Here is a 20,709-nt window from a genome sequence, read left to right as displayed (position 1 = left end):
CTCCCTTTGGGCTTCCTGCTTTTATGCCCTCATACCTGCCTGCTCCACTGTCTAGATTGCAGACCCGTAGAACAGATTTGTTCTTTAGGAGTAATTGTACCAGTTGCCTTTGAAGAATAGTTTCAAGTCTTTTATTCAACCCTATGTTCTATTTGAAGATTCCGAACATCTTGCATGTTCAAAAGTTATAACTGGAGTCCGCTCTTTCTGTAATTGCATTGCTGCAAGAAGGGAAATTTTTAGTATCTGTAGACTTCAAGCATGTTTATTTGTTTATCCCCCATTTTTCTCTTGTATCAGCATCTCCTGTGATTTGTGGTAGGCAAGCAGCACTTCCAATTTGTGCCTCTTCCCTTTGGCCTGTCCACAGACCTCCATGGCTTCAACAAGGAGCTAGCCCCAATATTTGCACTGTTGTGCTCTCATGGACCCTACATTCTCATATATCAGGATGACCTTCTCTTGAAGGAACATTTCGCCCTGATGGGGAATTTGCAGTGGATGACACAAACACTTCAGAGCTCCAGGTAGGTTCTCAATCTTTAGAAGTCCACATTGAATACAACGTACTGCTTGGAGTACCTAGTCTTGAACACAACCCAAGCCCCCAGTGATGAGTGTTGCCCCTTAAAGCCCATGTCTGAACCCTCTGCTCCAAAAAGCTTCCTGCTTTTTAATTTTGCATGTATTTGTGGATTTAATTGTGGCCTTATTTTAGTCTGTGATGTTTGTCCAGTTTCACCTCAGGCTTCTACAGCTCAATGGGAAAACTATGTGGGACAAGCTCCCTCAGTCTTTGGACAAACCTATGTATCTCTTTCTCAAGGCCAGGATATCCTGACCTGGTGGCTGACTAGCCTTGTACTAGAAATGGGGAAGTTATTTTTTTCTGTTGACCCAGGCAGCTGTCTTAAAGGATCCCTGCTGCGTTGTACCAACCAGCTTTAGGCATGACCAGCAATTGTTCAGTCCGACAATGTCACAGTGTTGGCTTACATCAGTCATCATAGCAGCACCAGAAGCCACACAACCCTTTGAGAAACCGATTAAATCCTGAACTTTCCAGCCTTGTCCACTGTCCACATTCCCAGATTAAAGAAAGAAGAAGTTGGGACTTTGACTGAGCTGCGCAACTAACAATGGGTAAAATAAAACGCATGGTCACAAAAATGTATAAGCAACAAAAAAGAATAATATGAAAAACCGGTATTTATTCAATGGCCTCCACAGCAAGTTATAGAACCTTTAAGTACATAATGATTGTAATTCCATTAATACACATCAATGCATTCCTATGGAAAATGGATGATCATTCATTTACATCTGTTTTTTCATCTACTTCCATCAATGTCCGTTTTTTTGAACGTATGAAAGCCCTATTTTTCTTCCGTTTAAAAAAACGGTTTGGACAAAAAATGGATGTAAACTGACAAACGGTCCGTTTTTCATCCGTTTTTTGCATTGGTAGAGGATGTAAAAAAAAGGAAGAAAAATGAATGTAAAATCGATGAATACTTCCATTTTGACGTGACTGAACTGATGAAATGAACGGTCCGTATGTGTGAAAGGGGTCTAAAACTCTGAGCTAGTTACATGCAAGATCTGATGACTATAAAAAGTTAGTACATAATAAAGAACAATTCATGTAAAAAGCCAACATATGTGAGTAAAATCAGACATAGAAGTTGCATCCTAAATTTCTCAATACGTTTCGTGGAATACACTCCACTTCTTCAGGAGTAGGTGCAATCAAACATATCTATAAAAAGTAAATAAACAACAATATGATTAAATAGTTGGCAGAGGGTATATGTAATTCTTTTCTATTTAAAGGGAAGGGAGGGAAAAGAAAAATGCCCACCAGATAAACATGATCCCCTCCACAAGTTTTACTTGCAAAAACCGCTCAGAGTTGTGTATGTGGTGCTGAGGACCGAGGGCTGTCCGAGGACATCCATACGGGTAACTGAGGGAGAGCTATCAGTCAGCACAAGCATGTTCAGGGACTGCAAAAGCAATGCAGGTCTCCATCGTAGGAACCATGGTAGTAAGATTAGCAGTACACAAATAGTTCTGTGAATAATGAACAAAGTTATAGTAAATCATATGTATCTGTTTATTGCCACAATGGCATGTAGTGAGTAGCTGCTAATTAGGTCCCAGAAACCAGGAGAAGATAAGAAAGGAAGTCCATACCCACTGTGAACTAGTATGTCAAATTTATGGTATAGCTGTATAATAAGAAATGAAATACTACAAAAACCCACTAGGAGAACACGAGGTGAGTATAAGGTGCAATTACAGGGTGTATATAGAGGAAGTGAGACCGTATAGATAGGAGGTCCCCCAAGGGGGTCAAGGAAGGTGAATCCCAATTGTGTAAAAAATGGGGGGCAAATAAAGAAAAAGGGTTTAGTCGGTGACCTAAATCACCACCAGCAGTATTACCCATTGTCGCAAGGTGTATCCATAATCCTGCGTGTGATGCCAGTGAACCAAGGAAGAACGTAAAGTGAAAGGTGTAATCCTCGAGAGGAGGGTATATATACCCCCTCATGATTGCCCCGGTGGCCTCCCAGCGTCACGCTGGCACTCTACACGAGGGGATGCATCGTCACCCAAGCGGCTAATGCTGCTCAAGTGTTTGGCACCAAAACTCCCTTGTGAATTGAACGCCGTTGGAACACTCTGTGCTGGCGTATTGGCACCACTGTAGTGACGTCACACATTGGGCATGAGAGGCGTGTCACCGATGGGCTGCGGGCGTAGACCCACCCCCTCCCCTGCACCATAAAGGGATGAGGGGAAAAGGGAAGGCGGGTCTACAGGTTCCCGGAAGTGAAAAGCAAAAGCCCTGTGAGTTCACACCAAGCCAGAAAAAAGAAGACCAAAGACCATGGGGCTGCATAAATGATAGTGATGTTGCCTAAAAGTATATTGGAGTAAGAAAAATATGTCATGACCCCAAGAAAGTGGGGACAGTCACCTAAATTCCCAGATTAGACAATTGGTAGATGGGCTTCCTAAGTCATTAGCGCTTGGAATCAGGGGAATGGTCTCTTTACTCCCAAGTGTTACAAGACATCTGTCACCACTGGGGACACTGGACATATATCTGTTGGTATGCCCATTCAGCAACAAGGGGAACATGTTTGTAAAACCTGTGGGATCAGTCCCTTTGTTTTAGATTCCTCTTCGACTGCCTCACAGGTTCGAGATGTAGAGCATTCTGGTGATCCTGGTGGCACCAAGCTGACCCAGAAGGACCTGTTACTCAGAATTTTTTTTGTCTACTGGTAGACACTTCATGGACATTACCGGACCTGCTGTCTCGGTCTGGACTACGATCCTGCTTCTTGGTCGATGGCCTTGGTGGCTTGACTGTTGAAACCGAAGTCCCGAGGATCTGGGTTTTCCTTACTCCGAAATTCCTATGCTGCTTAAAAGTAGGAAATCAAGCTATCATCACACTTGGAAGGCTTACTTCACATGGTGGGATTTACATACCTGTGGGATGTTGCTGGAGCAACATTTACCCTTGTACACCCTGAATGGACAAGTCTTGGCATTTGCCATTCTCTTTCATGGACCAATGGCCACTCCATGGAAAAAGCTTTTAGTCAGTGGGTTCCTCACATTGCTCCCCCTGATCGGACACCTTTCTTGCCCTGGAATCTTAATTTGGCTTTTCAGCTGTACTAAAGCCCCCTTAGAGCCCATTAGGGTTTGTCCCTTGGCCAACCTTATTGATGTGACTATCACATCAGTGGGATGGGTGTCAGAACTGGCAGCTTTATCCTCTAAATGACCCTTCCTTGTTCTTTATAATGCTAGTTGATTGAGATCCTGGACCTTTTTTTCTCCCTAAGGTGGTTTCCTCATTCCACCCTAATCAGGACATTGCCCTGCCTTCTCTTTAGCCTGCTTCAAAGCACCCCAAAGAGATATATATATACATTGTTTTAGATGTAGTACACGCAGTGTGAGTTTACCTCTCTGGCACTGCCTCCACCTGAACATCCGATTCTCTGTCCTACCTTTGGGCTCTCCCAAGGGCCTTGTGCAGCTTGTTTCACCATCTCTAGGTGAATTAGGCGTTATCTCTAAGGCTTACACATTGAGGGATAGAACTCCTACTTTCCCTGTTAGGCGCATACGACTCATTCATTCAGCGCCTTTTTGGCTTTCTAGCACGAGGCGTCTATTTCTCAGATTTTTGTTTACAATGTTTGTGAAGTTTTATCATGTGAATGTTCAGGCTTGTGCTTAGACTTTGGCTGTAAGGTGCTTCAAGCTGCTCTTTGAGTTCAGTTTCCTGTTTGTTTTGGCCTGCTCGCATAATTTGCTGTATTGCCTACCCCTCACTTGTATTACTTGGGGATGTTCTATATTCAAGATATAGATGTGTCCTGTACTGGTTTTTGACAGGTATCCGCTCCCACTTCTGGCCCTTTTCGTTTCAGCAAGGTCAACAGGAAGTTGGCCCCCACCGCCGGGCCATTCACAAAGCGCAGCTCACTTGGCACATGTGCAGTAGGGAACTTGCTGTGAAGCAGCACCCAACAGGCGATTCGAAAAAATCGGCTTGGTCGAAGACACCGCTGGATTCGTGGACAGATAAATGTCCTAATATTAAAAGTCACAGTATTTGTACCTGCTGACTTTTAATTTTTTTCTGAAGGAGCCTGGAGCTCCACTTTAAGTTAGTACATAATGTGAAGCTTTAAGTGTAAAGGTTGGGTTGTGGCACTGCTCTGTATGCACTATAGATATCAGTGTGCTTGTACAATATCATGAAAAATCCCAATGCCTATTATTTTATCAAACATTTGCAACATATGCAAAATTTGGGTAAAAACTACTCATATCCACTTCCTCAGCCTCTGTTTTTAGATGTCTTTTCCCTTTATATCAGGCGTATCCCGCTTTGGCAGTTGTGTCTGGCTAGTATACCACATCCACAGCCTCTCCTTGCATTCCCCCGCCTTCTCAATGGCACATGAAAGAGCCCCCATAGTGTAAAACCGTATAGGTATGTTTTATTATTAAAATAGTAGTGCACTTACATGTGGTGAAAACAATCACTCGTATCCAGAAACAGGACGTCGGGGACGCGATACGCTCCACGTACCCAAACCGGATGTTTCGCAATGACGCTAGGCTCCGGATGTGGTATACTAGCCAGACACAACTGCCAAAGTGGGATACGCCTGAGATGAGGGGAAAATACATCTAAAAACAGGCTGTGGATGCTGTATACAAGCCAGGCAAAATTGTTAAAGCGAGATACCCCAGTTGCAAGGGGAAAGTCATCTGGTTAGTCTGATATTAAGAGGGGGGCACAAGTGGAAATATTGGGCACACTGCATGTTGTGGCACCACCCTGATTGCAGCAACACCATTTAAGGTCCTGGTGCAGCGGGCACAATAGGGATCAGCAAGATCACGAAGAGAGTGAAATTTAAAGGACACTTGCACATTATTTATGAATGTTTATTAAGCACAGAATACTGTACTTTGTGTGTATTAGTCAAGAAGGTCTATTTACCATAGATCGTTTTATGTAGTAATTATTTATAATTTGTGTTTGAAGGCTTTACTGAATGTAGCACTTGCACTTTTTTGGTGGATTTCGCACATTCATTTTATTTTCACCTTTTGCCAAGTTTGCACAATAATTTACAATATGTATTTTTTGCACAATATGAGCAGTTTTTGCACAATTTTTCCATATGTTGCACATATTTGATATAATAATAGGCTTGTGATGTTTGATGATATTGAACAAGCACACTGATCTCTATAGTGCATACAGAGCAGTGCCACAACCCAACCTTTTCACCCAATTCCTTTTAATAGGCACTACCCAGATAGGAGTCTGATTGGGGGCAGCAGCTCACACCATTTCAGACTGTTAGAATATCCATAGTGGGGATTGCACCTACATTTCAGGTAAAGCTTTGTTCAATTTAAATACCCAATCATCTGCAAAGTAATTACATAAAAATAACCGATTTAATACTCCAATTTTTTGTTAGTATTTTACTTAGTAAATGAGGTGCAGCTGTGCTGACTTCAATCATCCAGTGGTGTGCAAGCAAAAAAATGAATAAATATTCTTTGCAAAATGAATTTTCACTTAGCTGCAGCTCATTCACTATGTTAAGCTTATTTTAAAATGAAATACTGCTTTTTAATGAGTTTGTATTTCCTTTCAAAAAGAAACCTGTACCAAGAGAAATGTATAGGCTGCCATTGCTGAATTTCTGAAAATGCTAGTTGCCTTCCTGTACCAGGCTTTAACCATTTAAGCCCCGGAAGATTTTACCCCCTTCCTGACCAGGGCCTATTTTGCGATTCGGCACTGCATGGCTTTAACGGACAATTACGTGGTCATGTGACGCTGTACCTAAACGAATTTGACGTCCTTTTTTTCCCCACAAACAGAGCTTTCTTTTGGTGGTATTTGATCACCTGTGCGATTTTTTGATCACGCGCTATAAACAAAAAAAGTGCGTCAATTTTGCAAAAATAACAATATTTTTCACATTTTTTATATGAAATTCCCAAAAATAAATGTAAAAATTAAAATTGTTTAACATTTTAGGCCAATTTGTTTTATGCTACATATGTTTGGTAAAAAAAATCGCAAAAAGTGTATTTTGATTTGGTTTGCGCAAAAGTTATTGCGTTTACTATTTAAGGGAAAGATTTTTGTCATTTTTGTTGTTTTTTTTTTTAACGAGTAATGGCGGCGATCTGCAATTTTTTTTTTTTGCGGAACTGTGACATTGCGGCGGACAGATCGGACCCTTGACTGACATTTTTGACACTTTTGGGGTTACCAGTGACATTACTACAGTAATCAGTGCTATACATATGCACTGTTACTGTAAAAATGACACTGGCAGTGAAGGGGTTAACTTTTTTGCGAGGGAGGAGTTAAGTGTGTCCCTAGGGGCGTGTTTCTAACTGTGATTGGATGTGGCTACTGGTGTAAGAACAGAGATCAACGGTCCTACATAGCAGAACCGTATGATCTCCATTCTTACACAGGGGAGAATGACAAGCGGCTGTGTTTACATTAGCCGCCTGCCTTTCTCCCGCTGTAACTGAAAATCGCGAGTGCCCGGCAGACATCGGGTCCACCGGCACACGCGCGGGGGGTCCGTGAGCGAGCGGGAGTGCGCCTCCGGCGGCGCGCGCTCGGTCCTTAGAGCCTCACAGGCTAGTGACGTAGCCCTACATCGCTTTGCCTGTGAGGGGCTGACTGCCGACGTAAATCGAGGTTAGGCAGTCGGCAAGTGGCTAATACTTTGAATCACTGACTCTGTGACCCCTGCATGCTTGTTCTGGGTCAGTGGCTCAAAGCATTGAAGCGAGAGGGTCAGTAACTCAGTATGGTTGTGGGGTAACCAGCATCTGCAAAAGAAGAGGCCAGCAGTGGCAGTCTACATATTTTGTAGTACAGGTTTCCTTTAAGTTAGATTATGTGGGCCCTGCTGTCTGTGGGGATTCACATGGAGCAGTTGCATTGACATATGGAGACATTTTATATTCATGAGCACAACCCGCCCACATCTTGATCTGAAATTAGACCTGGAATTGTCGGAGTCTACAGTGTACCAGGAAAAGAGGTAAAGACAGGCATAGACACTCATACAGAGACCTAGGGTCGTTGGCTATTCGTTTCCTGCAAGGGGAGACAAATGCTGAGCAGTAGTGCCAAGGTTCTTGTTTAATAAGAGGCAGGCACAGGATATGGGGTTTTTACTCCTGCAATATGGTTGTACTACTCTGCCGTAACTGAAAGCGATCCTATCCCAATGGTAACTGTGGTGCAGAGAATTTATTTTGTTTTTCTTCCTTTTTGTTCCAAAGCAAAGAAGATGATTGGTGTTGGTCATAGGGGATTTTCTTACATGTTGGGAGATCACCCTAGGCAATAGTGATCGCTTTCAACAGCCTGGGGCCCTTATCACCCTTTATAGTCCAAAATAGCCTGATAACGAGCAGTTCTGCTGACCAGGAGCAACACTTTTAGTTATTAAGCTATCTATGGCTAGTGTATAATCTTGGATGGACTGTAATATTTGGCCTAGTACAACTGAAATCCGCAGATTGATGGGCTAGTCATGTAATTGTATAGTCTCCTGATTAGACCCTAACTTACTGGGTTTATGGTTTACTTGGTTTACCATATGACTATGGTTTACTTTAGATCCTGTTTAGATCTATTCCCTTTTTAGAAATCGGAAACAAAAAAGAGAGTAGTATTGCTGAATTAACCGTTGAGTGCTGCCATCCATTTATATTTCTGTTGCTTGTTCCTGTTTCATGAAATTAATTTCATGTATATATTTGAACAGATTTACCTTTAGAAGCTATAGAAAATATACAGTGTTTTAGTCTTGCATAAAAAACAACCATAGGAACTCTGTGCATACGTGTCTCTTTAGACCAGGGTTCCTCCTGAGGTTGCTAGGGGTTCCTTGGGCAATGGGCAATTTCTGCCTCTCAGATATGTTCCCAATGACACCATTGTTCCTTTTAGCTGTCTGTAAGGGGGTAATTCTTCCCAATGATGACAAGAGTAATGCCTCGTACACACGCATCGATAGTTGGCTGTGAATTTTCGGCCAACGTCCGATCGGCCGATTTTCGGCTTGTTAGTATGATGCTTTAAACAACCGACTCCGACTTTTCGGCCGAATAAAATCTGGTGTGCAGGCTATAAAATTTTTGTTGGCCGTCAACAGAACGGCCGATTTTCCGTCGGTTAGTACAGATTTCGGCAGACAAAAATCAGATGAGCAAGACTGGGCATGCTCAGAGAAGAAAAAACACACGGAAAGTAAACCATCACATGACATCACTTCTGAAGTTGGTTTTTGTTGGCCGAGAAAATTTGTGTACAGTCTAGAGCACATTTCAACCAACACAACAACACTGGACAAAAGTCGGCCGATCGGTCGGCCGATAATCGTTGTACGAGGCATAAGGAACATTCTTCCGACTGACAGTCCCACGAAAGTGTCATGAGTTGTAGATTTTACATTTTTAGCAGGGGTCCCCCGAGACCAGAAATTTATTTCAAGGGTTCCTCTGTGTTGAAAAGGTTGAGAGGCTGCTTTAGATTGACATGTAGCATACCAGGTAAAACTCAGTGTATTGCCTTCTTTACTTGAACACCTACTTTAAGATTATACATGGAGTTTAAAAATGGCATGCTAAGACAATGCTTTATGGAGCTTTCTTTCACCATTTTCCTCTTTTTTTGCCTGCAGATATAGAACACATTAATATTAATGAAAGGCCAAAAGCAAAAGGACATGCTAATTCTTTTTCACAATGTGAGACTGCTCTGCTTGCAGAAAGATGAGCTATGGAACATCTATATAAGCCACAGTTATCTATTAATTACTCCAGTGACTGAGTATACTATTCCTAGAAGATTGTTTGCAATCAGGGGGATTAATAAAGATTGACACAGAGAAAAATGCACAGATTTTTATATGATGTACATTTTAGAATATTTTTTAATGTAGAACATTGTTGCAAGTGCTTGATTATTTTAGTGAAGGCAATGGAGCAATTAGAGATGCATGCTGTCTAATAGAAAATGTATTCGGTGCAGCTGGTGCAACAACACTAAGCAGTTATGTAATGGTTTTGTTTCTTTGGTGCATGGAAAATATACCTATTTTTACACAGAAAAAATTATGTATTTCCATTTGTTAATCATTCCTCCAATGCCGTTGGCTCCCAGGCCCCTCTGCCTTAGCAGAAAGAGAAACCATTGGGCCTTGATGCTCACTTTTTGCAGGACAATGGTAAAGTCAAATCCTATTGGTTGCTTTAAAATACTATACTTTTCAAAGACCTTCTCTTATTAAAGTGAGTGGCTCAAGTATTAAATCAACTATATACTGTACAGCTCATGCTTTATTCATTGCAAGTTCCTCCCATGCAGAGCCCTTTCTAACTCCACTTTCTACAAGTAGCTTTTTAAACATCCACAGACATTACCCCACATGATATACAAATACACTGCAGATAGGCTGCTTGGATCCCAGACATTGCATGGTGTGATAGAGGGTTGAAGACATTTCATGGAAGAGCGCAGGTCATAATGAAGAAAAAGGTGTAAGTTGACAATCTATGCAGTCAGTACCCAGCTGTAGCTTTTAGCTTGTATGATTGAAGCTTCCTATGTGTATGCTGTAAAGTAAGCTATACCAGGGCTCAAAATGTGAAATCCTGAGCTACTAGCAAGGTCTTAATAGTTACTCTCCATCAGTTGCCCCACCCAACCCCTACCCTGCCTCTGCCTTTTAACACGTCCTCGTAAGCTATCTTTTGAAATTGCAATGTTAAATGTTTTATGCAGAATTAAGTTACAAAAATAAATATTACCAACACCAGCTTCATCAGTGCAGCATATCAGTGCCGCCTCATCAGTGGCAATCAGCACAGCCTCATCAGTGCCCATCAATGCAGCCTATCACTGCATGGGGATCATACAGAGGAATTGGGAGGAGAGCCAGCCGGTGTTCTAAAATTTTCTCGGACCCGTGAAAAAATCGGACCTCGTCACTTCCGGTGATAGGAGTCTCAAGTGCGCATGCGCATAAGACATTATCTTGGTTTGGTAAACTTATAACACATAGCGGGCAGCTGAATGAGAGGAGGCGGGGCTGAGGTGGGACGGAAGACACCGCCGCGTCATCTGCAGAGCTGAATAGAGGAGGCGGGACGGAGGTGCGGCCGTGTAATAAATGCAGGACTTTAGCGACTCCTTGTTTTATTATCTTTAGCAATTATCGTATTATTTATCCTTAGGATTTCATTACATTTAGTATTTCTTATTTTGTATTATATAAATAGTAAATGTAATGAAATCCCAAGGATAAATAATACGATAATTGCTAAAGATAATAAAACAGAAGGAGTCGCTAAAGTCCTGCATTTATTACACGGCCGCACCTCCGTCCCGCCTCCTCCACCAGCTCTGCATATGTGTCCTCCGTCGCACCTCAGCCCCGCCTCCTCTCAATCAGCTGTCCGCTCTCTGTTATAATTTTGCTAAACCTCGAAATTGTCTTCTGCGCATGCGCACGGACGACTCCCATCCGCTGTTTTGTGATGCTCTGTCACCGGAAGTGACGAGGTCCGATTTTTTCACGGGTCCGACAAAATTTTACAACACCGGATCACACAGAGCGTGACACAGCTTGGATCTAAAAAATGCCAGCCAATGTCAAAGTCCTGCCTCCTGGATCAACTCATATGATGGACGTCATACTAGTTTAATTCCCTGGTATTGGACCAATGTGCTATCTATAACCAGTCCAGGAAGCCAGACTTTATTTGACAGCAGTCGGTGTTTCAGATCCAAACTGTGTCACAGCGGGAGATCCCCGCCTTGTGTGATCTTGCCGGCTCTCCTCTCTCTCCTCTCTCTTCCCCACAATTTCCTGCCCAATCGCTGGGAGGAGAATTGGCAAGAAACTAATGGTGAGATGATTTGAGCTTTGTGACATGGTGCATTATCCTGCTGGAAGGAGCCATCAGAAGATGGGTACACTGTAGTCAAAAAAGGATGGACATGGTCAGCAACAATACTCGTTTGGCGTTTAAACCGTTTTCAGTTGGTACTTAGGGGCCCATAGTGTGCCAATAAAATATCCCCCACACCAATACACCACCACCACCAGCCTGAACCATTGATATAAGGCAGAATGGATCCATGCTTTCATGTTGTTTACACAAAATTCTGACCCTGCCATCTGAATGTCGCAGCTGAAAACGAGACTCATCAGACCAGGCAATGTTTTTCAAATCTTCTATTGTCCAGTTTTGGTGAGTCTGCGAATTATAGCCTCAGTCTCCTGTTCTTAGCTGACTGGAGTGGTACCCAATGTGATTTTCTGCTGCTGTTGCCCATATGCTTCAAGATTCGATGTGTTGTGCTTTCAGAGATGGTATTCTGCATACCTTGGCTGTGACAAGTGGTTATTTGAGCTACTGTTGCATTTCTTTCATCTCAAACCAGTCTACCCATTCTCCTCTGACATCAGCATGGCATTTTCATCCACACAACTGCCACTCACTGGATATTTTCTCTTTTTCAGACCATTCTCTGTAAACCCTAGAGATAAAAATCCCAGTAGATCAGCAGTTTTTGTAATACTCAGACCAGCCTGTCCGACACAAACACGTTCCATTCAAAGCCACTTAAATCGCCTTTCTTCCCCATTCTGATTTTCGGTTTAAACTTTAGCAAGTTGTCTTCACAAAGTCTAGATGCCTAAATAAAATGAGTTGCTGCCATGTGATTGGCAGTTTGTGTTAACAAGCAATTTAACAGGTGTACATAATAAAGTGGCCGGTAAGTGTATATTTCTTACTGTAGTGGTACTTCTACATTCTATATTCTTTGGTACCCATAGATGAGAAGTTATCTCCCTGAGCACAAGCAAAGAGATGCATACCCGTCATTGGAAGCTTGAGGACCCCCAAATCTCCCATATCATTAATAATCATGCATGCTCAATGTTCTGTCCCTTCATGTATGAGGGATTGGGTCCACTCACAGATTTTGTAACAGATTGAATATTTCCCTTGCAATAACAAGCACTTTGAGCAATAACAGTGCAATAGTAGCTGACTGTCACATGGTGAAAATAAAAAAATATATATATTTTTTCTTTTCACCATGTGACAGTCAGCTACTCTTGGTTGCTTATTTTCTTTTACTTTTTTTTTTTTACTTCCAACAAAGCTCTATTTGAAGAGTGAAATGTTAGGTTTGGATGATTTGATTTTGGGGGCACCTTCTGACTTTATTTTCATTTAGGTTCACATGATTTAATTTTTGTCCTCCTGACACGTTCTTTCCCCCTCCACATCATTTTTCTTTTTTTGTGGGGTGAGATATGCCTTGTGTCAATGCAGTCTTGATTAAGAGAGAAGCTTTTTTGTGGATATGGTGATATATGGGGCTCAGTCCATCCGTGGTTGTGTCCATGGAGTGTACCCCTATTCCATATCTGAGAGATAGATCATTTCATAGGGTGGAAGACAGCCCACATCTTCAGTAAGTCATTATTTATTAGTATACTTTCTCTTTTTCTGTTCATGTCATATGTATATTTGACCAATAGATGGGAGGAGAGACAAATATACCCCCATCTCTTTATACCAGTTGGTGTTGGTGAGTAGACCTTGAGTTTTTATATCCTCTAAACAGCCTGGAGCCTTTATATTGAATGTAGTAGGAGATTATAACCCTCATATTGTATGCATCAAGAGAAGTTTCACCATTTAAACTCGGTAGATGTTAATATTGCCACATGGACATAGAACATTGATTTGTATGTAATGGCATTGACCTCATCCTATAGGTATACCTGTTATGATCAATTACATACCTTTTATGATCTACAATAAAGGTTACGTTTTAGTTAAGTGGCCTTTTGGTGCATAGGGAAGCGCACCCTCGTCTAGTTCTAGTTTATTTTTGCCACAGTTAAGTGTTATCAATATAACAGGCTTTTATGTGTGTGTATAAATCCACAAAATATAACTGCGCTAGTGAAATTTAAATGAAAGCAGCAGCTTCCAATGAGATGTTACCAAATGTCAAATATAATAAATACAAGCTGCGCTAAATGATAAATAAGTGGATAACAAAATCCGTGTAAAAATACAAACACAATATTCTACAATAAAAAGATCAAATATTGACCAATAATGTGTATGAATAATGAACAAATTGTATATTAATAGTCCAAAAAGTCCCAAAAAAGTGACAATAAGTGAAGATTGTAATAAAATAGTTCTGAGTGATATCCACTGCCAGTGCTCAATCCATCGCCAACTGTAGGTCTGCTTACCGAAGCCGAATAAATGAGGCTTATCGATCACCAGGCGATTGGGTTTCAAAAGCAGCAGGAATAGTATGGACCACAAAGACCTGGGGGATGTCCGCCCCGGAGGTATAGGGACCGTCTGTGTCACCTAAATGGCAACACTTAACCAACCTCAGAGTCCACGGCTAACAGGCAACCATCATGGAAAACAAACATAGAAGGCTCCATAGTGTAAACTGTTGCACAACTTATTAACTTAAAGAGGTTGTAAACCTCAGAATTTTTTTTAAAAAGATGAACACCTGAAAGACCAACACATAATGAGCTAGTATGCATCGCGGCACGGTCGCGGCACGGGGCTCTGAAGGAATGGCACGAGCGGCCGTTCCTTCAGAGCGCATGCGCCAGTGATGTCACTGGCTGCATGCAAAGTAAATATCTCCTAAACGGTGCATGTTTAGGATATATTTACAGTACCTATAGGTAAGTCTTATCATAGGCTTACCTATAGGTACAAGTTGCAGAGGAGGGTTTACTTCCTCTTTAAAGGAGAGAAACTTACATAATAGCAGAGTATACGTGCTAAAATCAAAACAGCCGGCCGTCTGGAAAGTCTGCACATCCTTCTGGGTTACGTGGGTGACGTCAGCACGCCGTAACCCAACGCGTTTCGTCACAACTGACGTCTTCCTGGGGTATCCACTTATTCATCATTTAGCGCAGCTTGTATTTATTTTTGTGTGTGTGTATATATATGTATATGTGTATATATACAATTAAGGTGCATATATAATAATCTCACCAACAGGATATACTACAACACACTAGCAGCGCTAAGAGTATAAAAAGTATATATATAAAAAATATATATATAAAATATATAAAATTGCAGTCCACTGGGATAAAGTCCATGTGCTCAAATAATCATGCAGTGTGCCCAGAATATTCTCTCCTGACAATCCAAGGTCGTGAGTATGTTGGTGAATACACCGGACCCTCCACCTCACCAATGTGCTCCCCCAAATCAGAAACACTTACCAGAAGTCTGGTCAATAAGCGCCTGTAACATCAGCCTATCACAGGCTTAGAAACGATCTCCTCAGGAGTTAACCAGGAGCGCCGGCACTTGAACCGTCTCAATCAGATCAATTCAAGCTTTTTTGCATTTCTACAAATCATTGTAGAATCCAGTCACCCTCCAGAGTAGCTATGGTATAGCCTTATTCATCTGCAGGGAAGTGGGAGGATCTTATCTCTGAAGATCCCACTGTAGAAATGTAAGAAGTACAATAGCGTGCTCCGAGCCCGTTAGGTAAACAATCATCTTCCAGCGGACGGAGGCTCTCGGCGCTCCTGGTTAACTCCTGAGGAGATCGTTTCTAAGCCTGTGATAGGCTGATGTTACAGGCGCTTATTGACCAGACTTCTGGTGAGTGTTTCTGATTTGGGGGAGCACATTGGTGAGGTGGAGGGTCCGGTGTATTCACCAACATACTCACGACCTTGGATTGTCAGGAGAGAATATTCTGGGCACACTGCATGATTATTTGAGCACATGGACTTTATCCCAGTGGACTGCAATTTTATATATTTTATATATATATTTTTTATATATATACTTTTTATACTCTTAGCGCTGCTAGTGTGTTGTAGTATATCCTGTTGGTGAGATTATTATATATGCACCTTAATTGTATGTCATTTCATTTATAGCAGCAGCTTTGTTAGATATATTGTTTGTATCAAACATTCATATATCTTTTATATAATATTTTTAAGGTACTTATTTGTTAGCGCCGGTTGAGCAGTTGTTTATAGTCCCTCGTAGTGCCCCGCCTACTTGCTCCTTTTTTTGGATATGTGTATATATATATATATATATATATATATGTATATAGTGTGTGTGTGTGTGTGTGTATATGTATGTACAATGTACTATTAACTAGTGATCGACCGATATCGTTTTTTCATTGCTGATACCGATATTTTGGTCAATGCATATCGGTATGGGCCAATATTTTCGTACATTTAAAAAATGTTTTATTTTTTTTTTTCCTTTGACAGGTACTCTTGTGGAGGGATCTGGGGGGTCTAAAAGACCCCAAACGCCGACTCTGCACTTAAATGTCATGACATCACTTCCGGGTTTTTGCATGGAGATGCGGCTTTGATGGGGTCTTCAAGGGCCGTGCAGGCTGGTTGCCCGGGTCTCCCGGTGGGACAGGAGACCCGGGCGAGCCGCAGAAGGGGGTGGGGGGGGGAAAGTCCCCTCCAGCTCCTTGTAATGACAGCAGAGCGGCTTCTCAGCCGCATCGGTTGTCATTACAAGACATCCGACTGTCGGCTATGGACGCCGGTACCAGGGTGATGCCTCTAGCTGCAGGCATCACTCCTGTACAAGCATTTCCCGAAATATCGGCAATATATCGGTCACCTTGGTGGCCAATTCCGATATATCAGGGAAAGTGCAGATCGGCCCTCTATATATCGGCTTTGCCGATAATCGGTCGATCCCTAGTATTAACCTCTACGCAATCCACCTCTTATGTCCACTTGGATGGTGACATATGGAAATACCATGTATCACAGTTTATGCAATGTTCTACTGGACTTTACTGAATGCCTGGCGCACGCGATAAGATTATTGGATGAATGATCGTCCGTTTTTTTTTTTTTTTTTTTGCATTGTAATCGAATATGAGGTTACTATAGTCACAAATTCTCCTACGACAGAATAAAAATTTGGAAGTGATTTAATGTGTTGTAGTGTATTTTTATTGTATTTTAGAATGACAACTGTACTGATTAAACAAAAATCGTGCGATCTGGTATTGTATGAGAAAAATTTTCATGCTTGTCCCATCAGATAATATTGAATGAACTGTCGTGATCGCCTCTTGAAAGCTGTGTACTAACAATTAGATTATTGTACAATCGCTTGAAAAGCGGTATTTTTCGTATGATTTTTTTGATCGTTTGTACGGCTATTACTCTGTTTTAGCATTTCTGTGAAACCTTTAAAAAATAAGTTAATTATTTTTGAGAAAAAAGAGGAGCTGCCCATACCATCACATAGGGAGCATTTCTATAAAAAAGATTTAAAATGTCTAAAAAAAATATATATAATAATTACATTTTTTATTTTTAAACACAGAGTACCTGTGTAGGTACGCATACTCTGCATCATATTCTAGGTATCCTCACACATCAGAGTTGTGGGTTATCTTTATGGCCATGTTTAGATTTTCATTCAAAACTGATGTGCTGTGAAATGTTCTGATCCTACTGCCTATTTACAATTTTTTATATTTTCCCTATATTTTCACTATTTTATCAGCATGCACAATATTGATTTTAGATGTAAATAAGCATTTGTGTAAAAACCTAAAAATTGTCCTGGTAGAAAAAGAGCTAAAAGAAAAATGTTAAATATGTAGGCCACCATTTTTTCCTTCTGAAAATGCTAGTTCTCTGGTTGTCATTCTGCTCTCATTGCTTCAGTATATGGAGTCACTGATCTTGAACTAGTATGCAAATCAGGAATTCTGTCTAATTAGCATGTGTGTTCCAGGTTAGTGATTAAGAAAGCGAGAATTTGATTTTTCAGGAGGTAAATGTTGCCCGTGTATTACTTCATTTAGAACATATTTCCTTTAAAGTGGTATTAAACCCAAAAGTACATTTATAATACAGTTCAAAAGTCAATATTTTATTGCAACTTATCAATTCTTCGATGTGTGTTCGTTCTGCATTCGTAGGAACCATATCATTGACCAGGCCAAGATTCTGGGCATTAACCAGTGCCCACCATTTCATTCCAATAGTGAGAAGTGATTGGGCACGTCCAGAATATGTAAGAGAAATCCCCCGCCGGGTGGGCACATTGACCTATAAAGGCTTTTAAAGCATTGCCTATGTGAAAGCAGTTTTTAAGACTTGAGGTGCTTGGTATCTGTTTACTCGTTGCAACTTGATATTTTATATTTTACCAGAAAACTTGGTAATATATTGCATTTGTGTGCATTGAAATTACATTTAGTGGTTTTCTTCCAATATTAAAAATATTGGTTAGATAAACCATTATGCTAATATCATGTGACATAAAAAATTTCATATAGTCACAAAAAAGTGCAGCGCTCTCCTTCAATAAAGTGCATTCAAATTATAGTGCATAAATAAATTATCTGAAAAATAAAATAAATATCTGAAAAATAAATAAATAAAATAGCTGAAAAATAAAAATAATCTATGTATAATAAATTAATAATGTGAGTCCATCTTATCTCTTATCTTTTAAATATATATATATATATATATACAATCCATCAATAAATGATTCAATGTCCGTGAAAAAATGGGGTGCAGCCCCATACACCAGAAGCTCTTCAGTAATTGTCTCTGATCACCACAGTGCCCTTCACCCCACCTATGGGTGTCTTCTCACCTGCTTGAATGGACCTCACTAATTAAAGGATGTCTATATGCACTTTGCAGTGTTATAAGTGGGACTGCACCCACTGTCCGTATACTCCAAATCCGTGGCTCTCAGCGTGGTGTCAATCATATAGGAGGCAAGAGGAAAGAACCATAGTGCAAATCGCTAATAAAAAGCATTTCACAATAGATTCCTCTGCATACACAGCTCCCCCCAGTCCCAGCGTGATTACGTCACTGCTCGCCTCACGCGTAGCACTCAACGGGCTTTCTCAAAGGTTCAGGCTCGGTATCTGTTTACTCGTTTCGACTTCATCTTTTATATTTGATCAGAAAACTTGGTAATATATTGCATTTGTGTGCACTGAAATTACCTTTAGTGGTTTTCTTTATTGAAAATATTGGTTAGATAAACCATTATGCTAATATCATGTGACATAAAAAATGTCAACTACCACCGAACCGTATAATTTTTTTCACTAATCTTCATACCTAAAATCGGCTCGGGCAGCCTTTCGTAAAACTGTAATAAATATACACCTGCACACTGTGCATATATTAAATGTTGGTATTCAAGCCTACAGAGAGTTGCAACTGTAATCAGTGCTATGCAGGTACAATGGAATGGTTCTTGTATTGTCTACCTTCAGCCTCTGGTCTATACTGGGGTGCAGACCTTCTGTTATGGAGCTGATAGAAGTAAACAGTGGACTGTTAGCCCCGGTTCACATTTGTGCGATGGCGGAGATCGCATGTAATTCGGAGCGCACTGCTCCTAACTTACATGTGATCTCATGTGCGGTGCAAATTTCAGCCATACACTTTGTATGGCTGAATTCGCACCGCATCCGCACTAAACTCGCACATGAGGCTTTTTTTTATCCGCAGCAGAATCGGATCGCGTAGGGGTTTACACTAGTGTGATCCGATTCTGTGCGAACTTGCAGATCACACTGCGATATGCGATCGCAACTGGGGGTGTCGTTAACTTGTAATTGACACCCCCTGCGTATCGCATATGGCAGTGTGAACTGCCAGAGGTGCAGATGCGATGCGGGATCACGCTGCATATTCGCAGCTTTCCCGCATCGCATAAATGTGAACCGGCAGAGGGAGAAGACCAGAGCAGGAGAAGACCGGATGAAGATTTTTAATAAACTTTCCAAAACGTCTCCTGTCGTTATTCACATACACTGCCTTTTGTGGGGTGAATGGGTAGGGGTACAGTGTACCCCATACCCATTCACATAGGGAGGGGGTCCGGGATCTGGGGGGCCCCCTTGTTAAAGGGGGCTTCCAGATTCCGATGAGCCCCCTGCCCGCAGACCTCCACAACCACTGGCCAACATGGGGGCAAGGTGCTTTGAGGTGCGGGGTGCAGACCTCCCCCTGCCCCAAAGCACCCACACAACCCCCATGTTGAGGGCATGTGGCCTGGTATGGTCCAGGGGGGGTGGGGCCGCTCGCTCGCCCCCTACCCTTTCCTGGCCTGCCGGGCTGCATGCTCGGATAAGGGTCTGGTATGGATTCTGGGGGGGACCCCACGCCGTTTTTTCGGCGTGGGGCTACCCTCAAATTCCATACCAGACCCGAAGGGCCTGGTTTGGGACCCCCACGTCGTTTTTTCCCCCATTTTGGCGTGGAGTTCCCCCTCAAGATTCTCACACCGCAAGTCGCATCATCCTGATCCGACTTGCGGTGCGACTTCCATTCAAATCAATAGGGAACCATTGATTTTGAATGGAGGCAGAAAAAAACACTGCTAAAAGCAACGTGGCAAAACGTGCAATAACGCAAATGGAAAAAGCTACTGAAAGCACGTTTTTACAGCTGCTTTTTCCGGCGTCAGAACTAGCTCTGACGCACGTTTTTTCTAACGCCCCGTGTGCATGGGGCCTAAAGCTGGATACACACTATCCAACTTTTGTGGTTAAATTTCCTTCAGATTTACCTTTTCTATGTAGTGCAAGGGCCTGCCTGATTGCATACAAATTGAAAGTGTTTAGGTTTGACCTCATATTATATGGTTTTGGTAAGTCTAAAGGAAAAAGTCTTCGGAAAATCTTATATTGTGTATGGCCCATAAGGGTAGGTGGTTGGAGAATGTGACCCTTTGTTTTTTTTTGTTTTCTTTTTACCCTAAATTTGGGTGTAACCTGAAACATGGTCTTAAAGGTGGACTAAGACTTTAAGTACATCTGTAAACTGGTGTTTGTAGCATATGCTGCTCATGTAATAATATGTCTTAGCTTCTGCTGTACGGTTTTTGTTTAGGTGCATGTAGAGAGTTTTATTAAATGTCCGTTATCACATTAGATGTGACTTGCAGCCTCCGTCTGTCACACACGTCTGTTAATGCTGCAGATTTGCATTGACAATGAGAGGAGGCGCTAGTGTGTGT

The 20,709-nt window shown here is 41.6% G+C and overlaps 1 protein-coding gene across 6 annotated transcripts in view; it reads left to right on the top strand.

Moving 5' to 3' along the window:
• MIB2 (MIB E3 ubiquitin protein ligase 2) overlaps nucleotides 1-20,709 on the top strand; it is a 285,750-nt gene that overhangs the window by 51,335 nt on the left and 213,706 nt on the right. The window lies entirely within an intron of this gene.

The sequence above is a fragment of the Pelophylax lessonae genome (genome assembly GCF_965119305.1).
Source record: "Pelophylax lessonae genome assembly, chromosome: 12".
Taxonomy (NCBI): domain Eukaryota; kingdom Metazoa; phylum Chordata; class Amphibia; order Anura; family Ranidae; genus Pelophylax; species Pelophylax lessonae.
This window is presented reverse-complemented; position numbering and strand designations above follow the sequence as displayed.